This window comes from Zingiber officinale, chromosome 7B (genome assembly GCF_018446385.1).
Source record: "Zingiber officinale cultivar Zhangliang chromosome 7B, Zo_v1.1, whole genome shotgun sequence".
Classification (NCBI taxonomy): Eukaryota; Viridiplantae; Streptophyta; class Magnoliopsida; order Zingiberales; family Zingiberaceae; genus Zingiber; species Zingiber officinale.
The window spans coordinates 45,934,970-45,949,980 of record NC_055999.1 but is presented as its reverse complement, the minus strand read 5'-3'; the positions used below and the strand labels follow the sequence as shown (position 1 = coordinate 45,949,980).

Genomic DNA, 15,011 nt, shown 5'->3' with positions numbered 1-15,011 from the left:
TATAAACGTCCCAATCAATAAATAAAGTAGATAGTTTCATTTTTTTTTCCTAAAATTTGTAAGTGTATTCATTTCTTGTTAAAACTCTTACCCCTACAATTATCCTTTGTTACCAATGTCCTTATTTTACATACTCCCGAATGAATTCAACATGATAACTTTCTCCATTTTTTTTTTATAAAAAACATATGTAATAGCTTGATAGTTACCTCCTCCATCTTATCTTACCTATCAACTCTAAGAGTACCTATAAATATATCAAATGAATTTAATAATAAAGTAATAAATATTTGTGCTAAGCGACTAATTGAGATCATCTTCTCAACCTTTGCCAACTCATCCACAAAATCTTGGTATATGTTAAGATACTCCATAAGCTTCCTCATTCAATATATATAGGTAGTTAATACAACTTCATCCTAAGATGAATCTAATTAATCATATAATATATCCCTAATCTAGTACTCTCTACATAATGATGTAGTCTCGCTTGCTACTTTATAAATAATTGCTCAGGAGACATAATCGAATGCTACAAATTGTTTTTGTCTTCCTTATGTCTTAGTTGTTCTATATCTATGATATCCTATATATCTTGTCTTAATTGTTCTACAAATTGCTCATGAGTTAAATTAAATCCTTCACATCCATTTTCTCCCATATAAATAAAGAGGATCAAACAAATATAACTTCCCATATCACATGTCAAATATAACTTCGGTTTAAATATATGTGTAAAATGAAAATTTTCTAAAGTCATGAATGTTTTTAAAAGGTTGATAATAAATCAAATAATGGACAGACAATAGGTGGCTAAATTGAAATGCTCACTTTTATACACAAATGAGGCGGCTGTTCTACAAATTCTCCAATTTTCTTATCTAAAATAAACTTAAAAAGCTCATTCTTGTTGTTTATGATTAAAATTAATTGGAAATGCCACATGACTTGTTTGGCATAATTGAGCATATGCCTATTGAACAAAGACTTAATTAACTCATGCATTCATTCATTAATTCTTACTCTAGATAAGCTCACGGACAAGCCATATGCTTCATCACCACTTGGTTGTCATTACGTGGGCAAATGATGTTTTACTCTAGAAAATAAATAATGAATAATTCTTTTTGGTATGTGTACCACGTTTTCTCCATCTTCCCTTCCACTATTAATAAAATTTAGATGCCTGTGCTTGATTTTTTGCTATACAAAAGTCATCGTGGTAGCTTAAGATGAATAATATCATCTTATTATGAAACTGAAGATAGCTTAAGATGAATAATAGCATCTTTTACTACCATTAATAAAATTTAGACATTTAGATAAATTTTTAAATATTAATGCTATGTATACCGAGAAAGGGGAAGGGAATGGAACTGAAGACAAGAATAGAGAAAAGGGAAAAAAAAATCTGAGGGAAAGAAAGAAGGAATAGAAGGGGAAACAAACAGAAAAGAAAAATAAGAAGGATGGATAGCTCATGGCTGGCGAGGAAATCTCGCATGTGATTGTAGCAAACCTTAATTGCTATAGCAAACCCTGAAGTTATGGTAACAAACTTCAAAGTGAATGTAATAAATCCTAAAAATACCTCAAACTCTAATTTAGGGCTTTAGAGTCTATCAATAGGTTAATACTCATAGTTAAGCCTTACCGTTGACTTCAACCTACTAAAACTTCCTTTACTCAACATCCAATCAATTTTGTCCTACCAAGATTGTTTGTTGCCCAATATTTTATCATCCTTGATCTATCAAGACTTTTCTATTTGCCAAGCATCCAGTATTCATTGACCTGTTTGAACTTCTTGTCTTATACCTAACATCTGGTCTCATTGCAAAGGATATGGTCCTCCATGACTCACTTGAATTTTTCTCTTCTCAAACTAAATGTCTGATCCTTCATAACCTACTTGGACTTCTTATGCATCAAACATTCAATCTTCCTTGATCTGTAATGTGCGTAGATTTATAATCATTTATGCATTCTTTGACGCACATCTGCTTGCATTTCATTAGCATAATTTATGTTTATTGTACCCTATTTCATTATAATGTCATACTTCCATTATATTTTGTTCGGAGATCTACTCTTTGCTTGTTTTGATTGATAGGACATGATTTGGAGCAAAAACAGAGTTTAAATGAAGTCTAGAGCTTCCAGAGTGTCACGGGCATGCGAAAACTAAGTCCTTCCGAATTTTGGCCGTGCGGAGGCCACACGGCCGTGCGAAGGCCGTGTGGAATTTTCAGCACTGCAGACTAAAAATAAAATGGCCATAACTTTGTGCTCGGTTGACGTTTTGGGTTGTTCTTTATACTGATTTGTAGATAACTTCAAGATCTACAACTTTGATAAAGACTTCAACTCAAGAATACCACGTTAAGATGTGCTAAAATGATCTACACGACCTTGATACAATTATGCACGTCCAGTGCAGAAGGAAGGCACGACCGTGCCAATTCGCATGGTCGTACGGTGCAACCAGGGTATAAGGAAGGCACTGCCATGTCAATTCACATGGCCGTGCGGTGTAACCAGTGCAAAAGGAAGGTACGACCATGTCAATTTGCACGGTCGTGCGGTGTAACTAGAGCAGAAGAGAGACACGGTCGTGCCAATTCGTACGACCGTGCGGAGTGGCCAGAGGCAAAGGAAGGCATGGCCGTGCCAATTGGCACGGTCGTGCAGCGCAGCTAGAGTAAAAGGAAGACACGGTCGTGCGATCTCGCACGACCGTGCCACTCAACCCGAAGCGAGGAAAGTGTTGGACGTGCGGATCTCGTACGGTCGTGACACGGGTCGTGCGGCGCCCGTGCCCTAACCTATAAAAGGGTCAAGAACCCTATTCTTGGGGGCATCTTTGGTTCGGGACTTCGTCCTTCTCATCGGGAAAGGGTTCTCCCCTTTGGGGGAAACCCTAGAGCTTCATCCACCGCCGTCCCTTGACGTTTTGTCCATCACCAGAGCAAGAAAGCATCCCCAAGACATCGAGAACCTCGGCAAGCATCTCTTCTTCCCCTTCTTCTCATATCAAGGGTTGTAAGTATACTTTACTTTATGTTTTGGGGTTATTCTTCCCTCACAATGGAGTAGATCTCCTTTTCTATGGATGTAGGGAGTAGTTTTGGATAGGGTTTGATGTAAGACTCATGTTTATGCCTTTACTTATTGGATGATTTTGCTTGCTTTGTTTCTATTTGATATGCATGAGACTTGCTGAGATTATCTCTTCATATTGATCGATTGTGTAGGAATTGCTAATTTCGTAAAAAGAAGATCTTAGATCGTACACCCGAGGGGCCCTAGTGGCAGGGGTAACCCGTTCACGGACATCTAGGATACTCCCTTGAAAGGAGAGGCAACTTCTCCATAAGGAAGTAAGAGACCTAACTAAACCCTTATCTCTATCCTTGATGACACCGATTGGATTTGCATTCTTGTGATCTACCGAGGCGCCCTAGTGACAGGGTTAACCGTAACAGGATTTCACAGGGATCTTCTCCGTTTAGTGCTTAAGGATAGCGGTTTTAACTTCCGGCGAATGCATGTCGATTGACAATGAGGAAAAGATAGAACATGATACATCAGGTTCCACCACAACGAAACCAAAATCCTAGAATCCATTTCCCAGAGCTTAATTCCCTCCAAGATCGATTCTCTCATCCTTCTCTTTCTCTCTTCAATCACTCTCGTTAGTTTGCTAGCGCCAAAGCCAACTTTCGACAGTCTAGATAACTTACTTTGCGACATCTCTAGTGCTTAATCAACAGTCCCTGTGGTTCGACAATCTTATATATTACTGATGACGAATCCGTGCACTTGCAGAATCGTAACAAGTTTTTAGCGCCGTTGTCGGGGACTGTTTTCGATTAACATTAGTTGATTAGCATATGAGTTACCCTAGACATTTTTCTTTTTCCTTTGCATTTTCTTTCTTGTTTTCATTATGCATTTTCTTTCTTGCAATTTAAATTCTGTATTTTCTTTCTTCCTTTTCGTATATCATTTTATTTCTTGTCTTTAATTCTTCATTTTTGTTCTTTTCTCATAAATTTTTTTTAGATACCATGAGCACTAACATGTCAAGCAGGTACTTAAGAGATTTCTCTGCACCCATTTCTACAAGATTTTTATCTCCCATTGTGCAGCCTCATATTGAAGCAGAAAGTTTCGAACTAGACCCAGAGTTAATTTGCATGATACAAGGTCACAAATTTGGAGGAGAAATATCAGAAAGTCCTTATCTACATCTTGAGGCATTTCTAGATCCTTGTGATATAGTGAATTGTGAAGGAGTGTCAGCAGATGCAGTTCGATTGATAACATTTCCTTTCAGTATCAAGGATAAAGCAAGAACTTGGTTATATTCCCTCTGTCCTCAAAGCATCACAAGTTGGAAACAATTGGAGAAATAATTTCTAGATCATTTTTTCCCTCTAAGTAGAATAATTTATATGAGGAATTACATTACAAATTTTGCTCAGGCATATGGAGAATCATTATTTGAAGCATGGGACAGATTCAAGAGTCTACAAAAACAGTGCCCTCATCATGGTTTGGAAAAATGGCTGCCCCTGCACATATTCTATAGGGGAATTTCTTTCTCAGATAAGTGTTTGTTAGATTCATCAGCTGGAGGTTCTTTTATGCACAAGAGTGTAGACGATGCATATACATTGATTGATCAAGTAGCATTAAACCTCCATGAATAGTCAAGCAAAAGTTGGATGGAATCTCCCTCAGAAATTCAAGAAGTACAAGCCATATATACAAGAGAGCTTGTCAAACAAAATATAGTTCAACCATCCAAGAATGTTGAAATTCACAAGTCACAGAATGAAGAGTTCAAACATTCGGGGGAAAGGATTAATAGTATAGTTTCAAAATGGTTTAAAGAAGACCTTCCTCCTACACAGACAAGATCTAGTGTAAATGATAATAATTTTAAGTTGAGAAGTGACAAGAATCATGAAGAACTACTGAAGAAGGATTTGTTTAGAATTGGGGAGAAGAACAATAGAAGACCTCAAGAACTCAGTTTCATTACTCCAGGAAGTTCCCAAAGCCACAAGTATCATTCCCTCAACGATTGATCACACCTACACTAGATAAGCAAGTTGGACCTCCTCTGCAAGCTCAAAGGGAATATGGGAAAAAGGAAGTACTTTTCCCAAGACCTTCACTAAAGGTTCCTTTTCCACAAGGGCTAGTGAGGGTCAATGAAAACGAAGACTTTGGCAAATTCTGTGATACTAATATGGTTGAGTGTAAATTTCTGGATGTATATGAAGATGAGGACTCTTCAGATGAGGATTGTGATAATAATACAGTGGATAACAAATTTTCAGATTTACCTTCTGGGTTTACAGGGTGTTATGATGAAATTGAATTTTCAGATGATGAATGTGATGTGGTAGATCAACTTAAAATTGCAAATGAAGTTAGTGATCCTCCTATAGATGATTATTCCACTAAGGATATTGATGTTGGTTTATTTTTTGATGCTTGTGTTGATGATGATGTTATGAAAGGAAGTGTAGGGAGCTATGTTGTGGAAGCAGCATCTCAAGAATCACTTCCTTTATCTACACAACCTTCTGAGATTATGAGAGTTGCAAGGATTGAACATGTTGTGGACCACTGTGTAGGGACTTGTGCAATAGAGGCAAAGCCCCAAGAATTACCACTTTTAGATGCACCACTGCTTGAGCTAGAGCTAGAGCCAATACAAGATTCATAAGTCACATCCATATGTTTAGAATTTTCATGTATTTCTCAGCAAAGCAAGGTTAGTATCCTTGGCGATCTTCTAGAAAATTTCATAGATGTACCAATAGTAGATTTTGTTGGATGTGATTCAATTTGTGATATATACTCAGTTCATCTTAATAAGGTTCTAATTCTATCTAATATAGCATGCTTGGGAGAGTTATGTTTTTCTTTTGGGTGTGCAGATTTTCATGGGGCCTATATTTCGAAGCTCAGATTGAACCATCTTCGACCACCTGAAAGAACTTCAAAGAAGACAAAGATGGAGAGTGTTATATTTTACTCTGTAGCTCCTTTGATGAAAGCTCTCTCCATAATAAGAGCCCTTGGTAGGAGGGTGTCGACATATCTTACCCCTCCAAGAGAGAGATTTCGTTGAATCTAATGAGGTGGTCAAGCTAATGACCTTAAATAAGCGCTTCTTGGGAGGCAACCCAAGTTCAATTTTGTTTTCATTCATATTTTTATTTCCTTTCTAGTTTCATTTCTTTCCTCATAATATGCATGTATCCTCTACTTAATTTTTGTTGTCAATTTTCTTTTATAGGACTCAAAGATTAGGAGGAGTGTAATTACATGATGGAGAAGTTAATGACATGGTCATTTGACACACATCATTTGGTAACTTCTCTTACTTTTAATCTTCTCCACATTATTTTTAGTTTTCATTGGGACAATGAAAAGTATAAGTCTGGGAGGATGCATTAGTTGTATTTGGTTTAGTTTAGGTTTTGCTTATTTCTTTTGCATAATAAATTTTTCCTAGTTGCATCATTCATCACATCATGATTAACTGTTCCTTAATGCAAAATACTAGCATGTTTTATCTAGATATTTATGTTGTGTGGTTTTGTATGCTAGTATCCCTATTGATCTTTATTTTCCTATCCATAGTAGCATGAAGTGAGCATTATTATTACTAGAAGAATTTGAATATTGGCCTAGTTTTAGGATCTCTTCACATTATGCTTGACTTTGATGGTAGATATTTTTGAAAATAGTCATGATTCATAGAACCGAACTAGTACTCTTGCTTCTATGGTGACCTCTCAACTACATTTTGGTTATTGGATAAACTCAGATCATGTAAGCTCATTTGGAAAAATCAATCCCAAAAACTAAAATAAAATAAAATAAAAAAAAAATGATAGTTTGTTCAAGTTTGATACTTTGCAAACATAATAAAAAAAAGAAGAAGGAAAAAAATAAGGGATAAAAAAATAGTTATCGTGAGTGGAAACTAGTAATTCACCCCTTTAAGACCGAGTTAGGTTACTGGGGAAATGAATGCTATGCTTTTCTTGATACTGAGTATTCCTTTGAGACCTTGTGTAGATGATGCATAGCATTTTTTGAGTGAAACGAACCTTGCGTGTGGCGGGTAAGTGCCTATCGTTGGAAGTATGAGGAACATGGTTAAATGAAAAATTGACTAGGCTTAGAGATTGATACTTGAAAAAGTTAGATCACTTATTACACTAAGCACGGAGAACTTCTACATAGGCCACACTCGAATAATTTTTGTATCATGCTCATCAATGAAACTATTGTTGGGACTTTCGGGCCGCAAAAATTGTTTTTTGCGTTGCGGAAACCCCGAAGTCTTGCCACGGATCCGTGCGAAGACATATAAAAATTTACATGTACATGTTTCCTATCCTAGATCTACACTAGATCTACAAGAAAGTGAGTATACCTTTGAAGCGAAGCCCTTCGCAAATCCCACTCGTCTAAGGTCCGTCGGATCTCAAGTGTGTTCAAGTGTGCACACCTCTAGAAGTATCCACACAAACAAGAGATAGAGAGGAAACCTTAGAGTGTGCTAGCACCCCAAGGAGTCTCGGCAAGGATGAGAGGGAGAGCAAGAAAGAAGAGAGGAGGAAGATGATGATGCCTTGAATGAAAATCAATTCATTCCATCACTAAAAGTTGTCGGCCACTTCAATGAGGTTTGTAACCTCCATGGAATCTCAAGAGTCAAGACTCTTGGTTTCCCTCATGAGGTGGCATAGCATGAAGTTGCCTTGATGATGTGACACATCATCATTGGCCGGCCCTATGCCAAGTCACAATGACATGGCATTTGGTCAAGTCAAGGTCAAGTCAAACTTGACTCTTCATCTTCCCTCTCAAGTCAAGTCAAACTTAACTTAAATTCTCCCATGGTTGATCAAATCTAACCATTGATTCAAGCCAATTTGATTTAATGAATATCTATTCATTAAACTAAATTGATTTAATGAGTCATAATCTAAATTAGACTCATTGGACACATGAATCAAATTGAGTCCAACTCAATTAGTTTAATTTGGATTACTCTTGATCCAATTTGATTCATCACATGAACCTAATCCTCTTGGTTCATCATATGAACATAATCTCCATCTAATTTCCCTTTGTGTGTGACCCTATAGGTTCTTATAACGTTGGCAATGCTCCTAAGCCCATTTAGAAGCATAAGTAATGAGCAGTATCTAGCAACACATCATTACTACCCAAGTTACAAGAATGTTGAGATCCAACATCATCTTGTGACTACTAATTGTAACCCTCACAATATATGATAATGTCCTTCTATCCTTCACATCTAGATTGATCAAATGAGGCATAGACCGTGTCATCCTCTAATCAATCAGTATCTTGAACTCTAAGTAGACTCACTCTAATCAAATGAGCTCAATATCTCATATTGACTCATTTGGGCATGTCCATGCACTTAGTGGTCTCACTCTATCAAGAATGATGATGTCACTCCTGTCATATAGGAGGGATAGATCCTATCTACATCACTCACATCCCTCCGCATAATTTGTTACATACCCAGTAATCGCCTTTATAGTCCACCCAATTACGGGTGACGTTTGACGAAGCCAAAGTATGTAACTCCTTATGTAGGGAACCATGGTGACTTCAGGTCCAAGGACTGATAGTCATACTAATAGTCACATGAGAAAGTATATGACACTCATATAACGATCCATGATTCTTTCTCATGGCGGGTCATTTAGTATACATTCTCCAATGCATACCCATGTGTCAACTTGATATCTCTATATCCATGACTTGTGAGATCAAGTCATCGAGTTGACCTACATGCTAGTCTCGTCGCATTAACATTGTCCCTGAATGTTAATACTTGACTAGGAATGATTAAGAGTAGTGTTCTCTATATCATCTCACTATCGATTCAACCAATCGATTGACATAGATAAGAACCTTCTACTCAAGGACGCTATTAAACTTAGTTATTTGACACCAATACAAGTAAATATAATAACTATAAAGAAATATCTTTATAAGTCTATAGGAATATGATACATCGAGTCCATACAACAATCATTATATGATTGGCTCTAGGGCTCTAACTAGCAATTTCCCACTAGCACTAGTTCCAATCAGTGTAGGGTCTAATACCCAATGACCTAGTGTGACCATCATACTTTCTCTGTGCCAAACCCTTGGTTAAGGGATCAGCGATGTTAGCCTCTGTGGATACTCTGCAAATCTTCACATTTCCTCTATCGATGATCTCTCGAATGAGATGGAAGCGTCGTAGTATGTGTTTGGTCCGCTGGTGTGAGTGAGGTTTCTTAGCTTGCGCAATTGCTACATTGTTATCGCAATAGAGCTCAATAGGATCTGCAATGCTAGGAACCACCCCAAGCTCAGTAATGAACTTGCGGATCCAAACTGCCTCCTTTGCTGCTTCTGATGCAGCAATATACTCGGCCTCTGTTGTAGAATCGGCAACTGTGTCCTGCCTCAAACTCTTCCAGCTCACAGCACCACCATTCAAGCAAAACACAAACCCAGACTGCGATCTATAATCATCCTGGTCAGTTTGGAAGCTGACATCACTGTAACCCTTTACAGCTAGCTCGTCATCGCCTCCATATATCAAGAAATATTCTTTAGTCCTTCTCAAGTACTTAAGAATATTCTTGACCGCTATCCAGTGACCTTCACCTGGATCTGACTGGTATTTGCTCGTCATGCTCAAAGCATACAAAACATCAGGACGAGTACATAGCATGGCGTACATGATAAATCCTATGGCTGAAGCATAAAGGATCTTATCCATGCGGTCTCTCTCCTCTTTAGAAGAGGGACTTTGAGTCTTCGAAAGACTCATACCATGTGACATCGGCAGAAATCCTTTCTTGGAATTTTACATGACAAACCGTAGTAATACCTTGTCAATATATGTACTCTGACTTAGGCAAAGCAATCTCTTAGATCTATCTCTATAGATCTTTATGCCTAGAATATGGGCTGCTTCACCTAAGTCCTTCATTGAGAAACAATTCCCCAGCCAAGTCTTGACAGATTGCAGCAAAGGAATGTCATTCCCAATGAGTAGTATGTCATCCACATACAACACAAGGAAGACAACTGTGTTCCCTACAACCTTCTTGTAGACACAGGGTTCATCTTCATTCTTGATGAAACCAAACTGTTTGATCGCATCATCGAATCGAAGATTCCAGCTCCGAGAAGCTTGCTTTAGTCCATAAATGGACTTATGAAGCTTGCATACTCTGCCAGTATGCTGTGGATCTACAAAACCCTCAGGTTGTGTCATGTACACATCCTCGAGCAAGTTTCCATTCAGAAATATGGTTTTGACATCCATCTGCCAGATCTCATAATCATGGCATGCTGCAATAGCAAGCATGATCCGAATGGACTTAAACATCGCTACTGGAGAAAATGTTTCATCATAGTCAATACCATGAATTTTCTTGAAACCTTTAGCTACCAGACGACCCTTATATATAAGTCCATCCATGTTAGTCTTTCTTTTAAAGACTCACTTACACCCAATGGGTTTGACCCCTTCAGGTGGATCAACCAAAGTCCATACTTGGTTGGTGTACATGGATTCCATCTCGGATCTCATGGCTTCTAGCCATTTCTCAGAATCTGGTCCCATTACAGCTTCCTGATAGGAGGTAGGCTCATTCTCAACGAGCACAATGTCATCATGGTCAGACAAGAGAAATGAGTATCTCTCAAGTTGACGACGTACCCTATCAGACCTGCGAAGAGGTAGATCTACTTGAACTGGATGTTGTTCCTCAGCTCCTTGTGGAACAATCTTATCATCCACAACACTTTGTGGTTCCAATTCAACTTCCATCAAGGCTTCAGTGCTATGGTCCATATCCTGAACTTCTTCAAGATCGAACGTACTCCCACTAGTTTTTCTAGAAACAAAGTCTTTTTTAGAAAAACCCCAGTCTTAGCCACAACTACTTTGTGTTGACTAGGAATGTAGAAGTAATATCCCTTCGTTTCCTTGGGATATCCTATAAAATAGCACTTATCGGATTTGGGTCCCAGTTTGTCCGAGACTTGACATCGAACGTAAGCATCACAACCCCAAATCCTCATAAAAGACACCTGGGCATCTCTCCCAGTCCATATCCTATATGGTGTCTTTATCACGGCCTTGGATGGAACACGGTTGAGTATGAAGGCTGCTGTGTCCAGAGCTTAGCCCCAAAGAGATATAGGAAGATCTGTGTGACTCATCATAGACTGTACCATATCTAATATGGTACGATTCCTCCTTTCGGATACACCATTTCACTGTGGTGTTCCAGGAGGAGTGAGTTGGGATAGAATCCCACACTCACCTAGATAGTCACGAAACTCATGGCTAAGGTATTCACCACATCGATCTGATCGAAGTATCTTAATACTCTTGCCAAGCTGGGTTTGTACTTCATTCTTGAATGCTTTGAACTTTTCAAAGAATTCTGACTTATGTGTCATCAGATACACATAACCATATCTACTGAAGTCATCAGTAAATGTAATAAAGTACCTATAACCACCTCTGGCAGCGATATTGAAAGGGTCACATACATCACTATGTATAAGTCCTAACAAGTCAGTCGCTCTTTCGCTATATCCACTAAAGGGAGTCTTGGTCATCTTGCCTAGTAGGCATGACTCGCATGTCTCATATGATTCGAAATCAAATGAGTTCACCAAACCATCTTTATGGAGCTGGGATAAGGGTTTGTCATTTATATGACCTAAGCAACAGTGCCAGAGATAGGTTTGGTTCATTTCATTTGATTTGAACCTTTTGGTATTTATGTTATAGATGGAGTTCTCTAAGTCTAGAATATAGAGTCCGTTCATCAGAGGTGCACTACAATAGAACATATCATTTAAATAAACTGAACAACATTTGTTCTTTATTATAAACGAAAAACCTTTCTTGTCCAAACAAGAAACTGAAATTATGTTCTTAGTAAGAGCAGACACATAACAACATTCATCTAATTCTAGTACAAGCCCAGAGGGCAGAGATAGATAGTAAGTCCCTACAGCAACAACAACAACCCGTGCTCCATTGCCTACTCGTAGGTCCACCTCGCCCTTCGTCAATTCCCTGCTATTTCTCAATGCCTGCACATTAGTACAAATGTGAGAAGCACATCCGGTATCTAATATCCACGATGAAGAAATAGATACATTGACTTTGATAACATATATACCTGAAGTAAAAGTCTCACTTCTCTTCTTCTTAAGATCTTCCAGGTAAACTTTGCAGTTCCTCTTCCAGTGCCCCGTCTGACCGCAGTGGAAGCAGGTAGTATCCTTGGCAACCCCTCCTTTGAGTTTCAGTGCCTTGCCTTTGCCCTTGGCTTGGGACTTTCCCTTACCTTTAGGCTTGCCCTTGCCTTTGTGCCTTTGCACCATCAAAATGGAGTTGGGCTTAACCTTCTTAAGGTTGAGCTCAGCAGTTCTCAACATACTCAGAAGCTCAAGCAGTGGCTTGTCAATTTCGTTCATGTTGTAATTCATGATAAATTGACTGTAGCTTTCTGGCAAGGATTGCAAGATCAAGTCAGTGGCCAGCTCTTGGCCAAGTGGGAATCGCAACCTCTGTAGGTTCTCTATGTACCCAATCATCTTGAGTACATATGGGCCTACGGGAGTCCCGTCTTGCATCTTGCACTGAAATAGTACCTTAGAGATCTTGAATCTCTCATGCCTTGCTTGTCCTTGATATAGTTGACGAAGATGTTCAACCATATCATAAGCACCCATCAACTCGTGTTGCTTCTGAAGCTCAGAGTTCATGGTTACGAGCATGAGACATGACACATCTAATGTGTCATCTTGATGCTTCTTATAAGCATCTCTGTCAGCTTCCGTGGCAATGGCAGGAGGTGCCTCGGGAATGGTCTGCTCCAGGACGTACAGTTTTTTTTCTTGAGTGAGAACTATTCTCAGATTCCTGTACCAGTCCATGAAATTAGCTCCATTGAGCTTGTCCTTATCAAGGACAGAACGCAGAGAGAAGGTGTTCGTGTTTGTCGACATGTCAATCTACAACAGAAAAATACAGAAAATAAATATCATATTCCACTAATCATTTAATTAGGCCTTTAATTAAACGATGCTCCCACTGAATTATAGAACTTTTGTAGAATCGAGTCATGGATGTGGTCAAACCACACTTACTAGATTCTTCCAACTAGCTATAATTCTTATGGGACAAGATCCACATCATACTACGCCTTGAGTTAGCTTTGTCTAAATTGCCCAAGACTTAGTAAGATCAGTAGATAACGAATTTATCAATTACATTTCTATGCAACTCTTGTTTATAGGATCAAAAATCTCATTTACATTAAAACTTAAGTTAGCTTTGGCTAAATCGCCCAAGATTTAGTATAAATGTGATTTTTATCCTATCACCCAACCGTTGGAAAATGCCTATAGTTATACCCGATCAAATTGAGTTAACTAGTTATACTCAATTTAATTGAGTTTGTACTCACCCAAGCCTTGATAGGCGGGACCAAGATTGTCCCTCCACACTCTACCAAGATAATATGTGCTGCTCTGCTTTGGCAGATTCAACAACAACAAATGATTGAGGTAGTGATGGGTATCAAGACTTGGTAGGCATATCGAGTTGAGTTGATTAAGATCTAATCTAATCATGGATTCGCATCTTATACGCATCATGGCATTAATTAATTACTCTACATTATCATGCATCATATACACAAGCAATTAATTAAATTTTGATTAGGTCATGGCCCTACTACGATCTTCTCAAGCCAATGAGAAGATCGGACGGTCAACCTAGGGTTAACAACTTCTTCAAGCTCCTCCCTTTGACCACCATGTGTTGCTCGCACCCTCCTCGTCATTCCTTCTCGAGTGGACCTTCCACCGCTCTATTTTTTGTACATTACAGATATGAAACTCGAGTTACATTCGATTCTAAAAATCTATGTACAACAGGAAATAAAAAACAAGGGAGGTACGACACGCAGATCGCATAATATATACAACACGCACATCACACAAAAATGGCGCGCAGGTCATATTATGAATTACAACACAGAATTGCCAATCATATTGGGTCTTTTGGGCCATGACCATGAAAAAATCATACATAATTCTAAATTATGTATTATATATAAATTTCTATAATTTTACAACTGTTTTTACAATTTTATGAGTAACAATTTCCCGGCGGTCCCGTTTAGCGATTTTCGGGCGCGATCGCGGGACAATGCCCCTTGTGGGGTTAGGGGCAGCGCCCCTTCTCGTGAAATAAGTCTCATGAGTGTCCTAATACGATCTTACAGTGTCTTAAGCCGCTGTCCCAAAACAATTTGGGCGGGACCTAGCCGTTTTGGAAAGTTTTTCTCTGTAGTCGAAGCCTACAAGTGTCCTAGCACTTATTGCTTCGCCTCAACGAGAAAAATACCCATAAAATCTATAAAAATAATAAAGTTACAGAAGCTTACAGATCTGATATTTTTCATAAAAATACAAACGAAACATGTACACGCTTCGCACGTGGCTCTGAGACCACTGTTGGGACTTTCAGGCCGCAAAAACCGCTTTTTGCATTACGGAAACCCCGAAGTCTTGCCACGGATCCGTGCGAAGACATATAAAAATTTACATGTACATGTTTCCTATCCTAGATCTACAAGACAGTGAGTATACCTTTGAAGCGAAGCCCTTCACAAATCCCGCTCGTCCAAAGTTCGTCGGGTCTCAAGTGTGTTCAAGTATACACACCTTTAGAAGTATCCACACGAACAAGATATGGAGAGAAAACCTTAGAGTGTGCTAGCACCCCAAGGAGTCTTGGCAAGGATGAGAGGGAGAGCAAGAAAGAAGAGAGGAGGAAGATGATGATGCCTTGAATGAAAATCAATTCATTCCATCACTAAAAGTGGTCGGCCACT

At 38.7% G+C, this 15,011-nt stretch overlaps 1 non-coding gene across 1 annotated transcript; it reads right to left on the bottom strand.

Annotated features, from left to right (window-relative positions):
* Window positions 1-4,455: 4,455 nt before the first annotated feature.
* Window positions 4,456-4,561, bottom strand: LOC122007429. The gene has a single exon (XR_006118927.1). It is a non-coding gene; the product is annotated as a small nucleolar RNA R71 (small nucleolar RNA).
* Window positions 4,562-15,011: the final 10,450 nt, after the last annotated feature.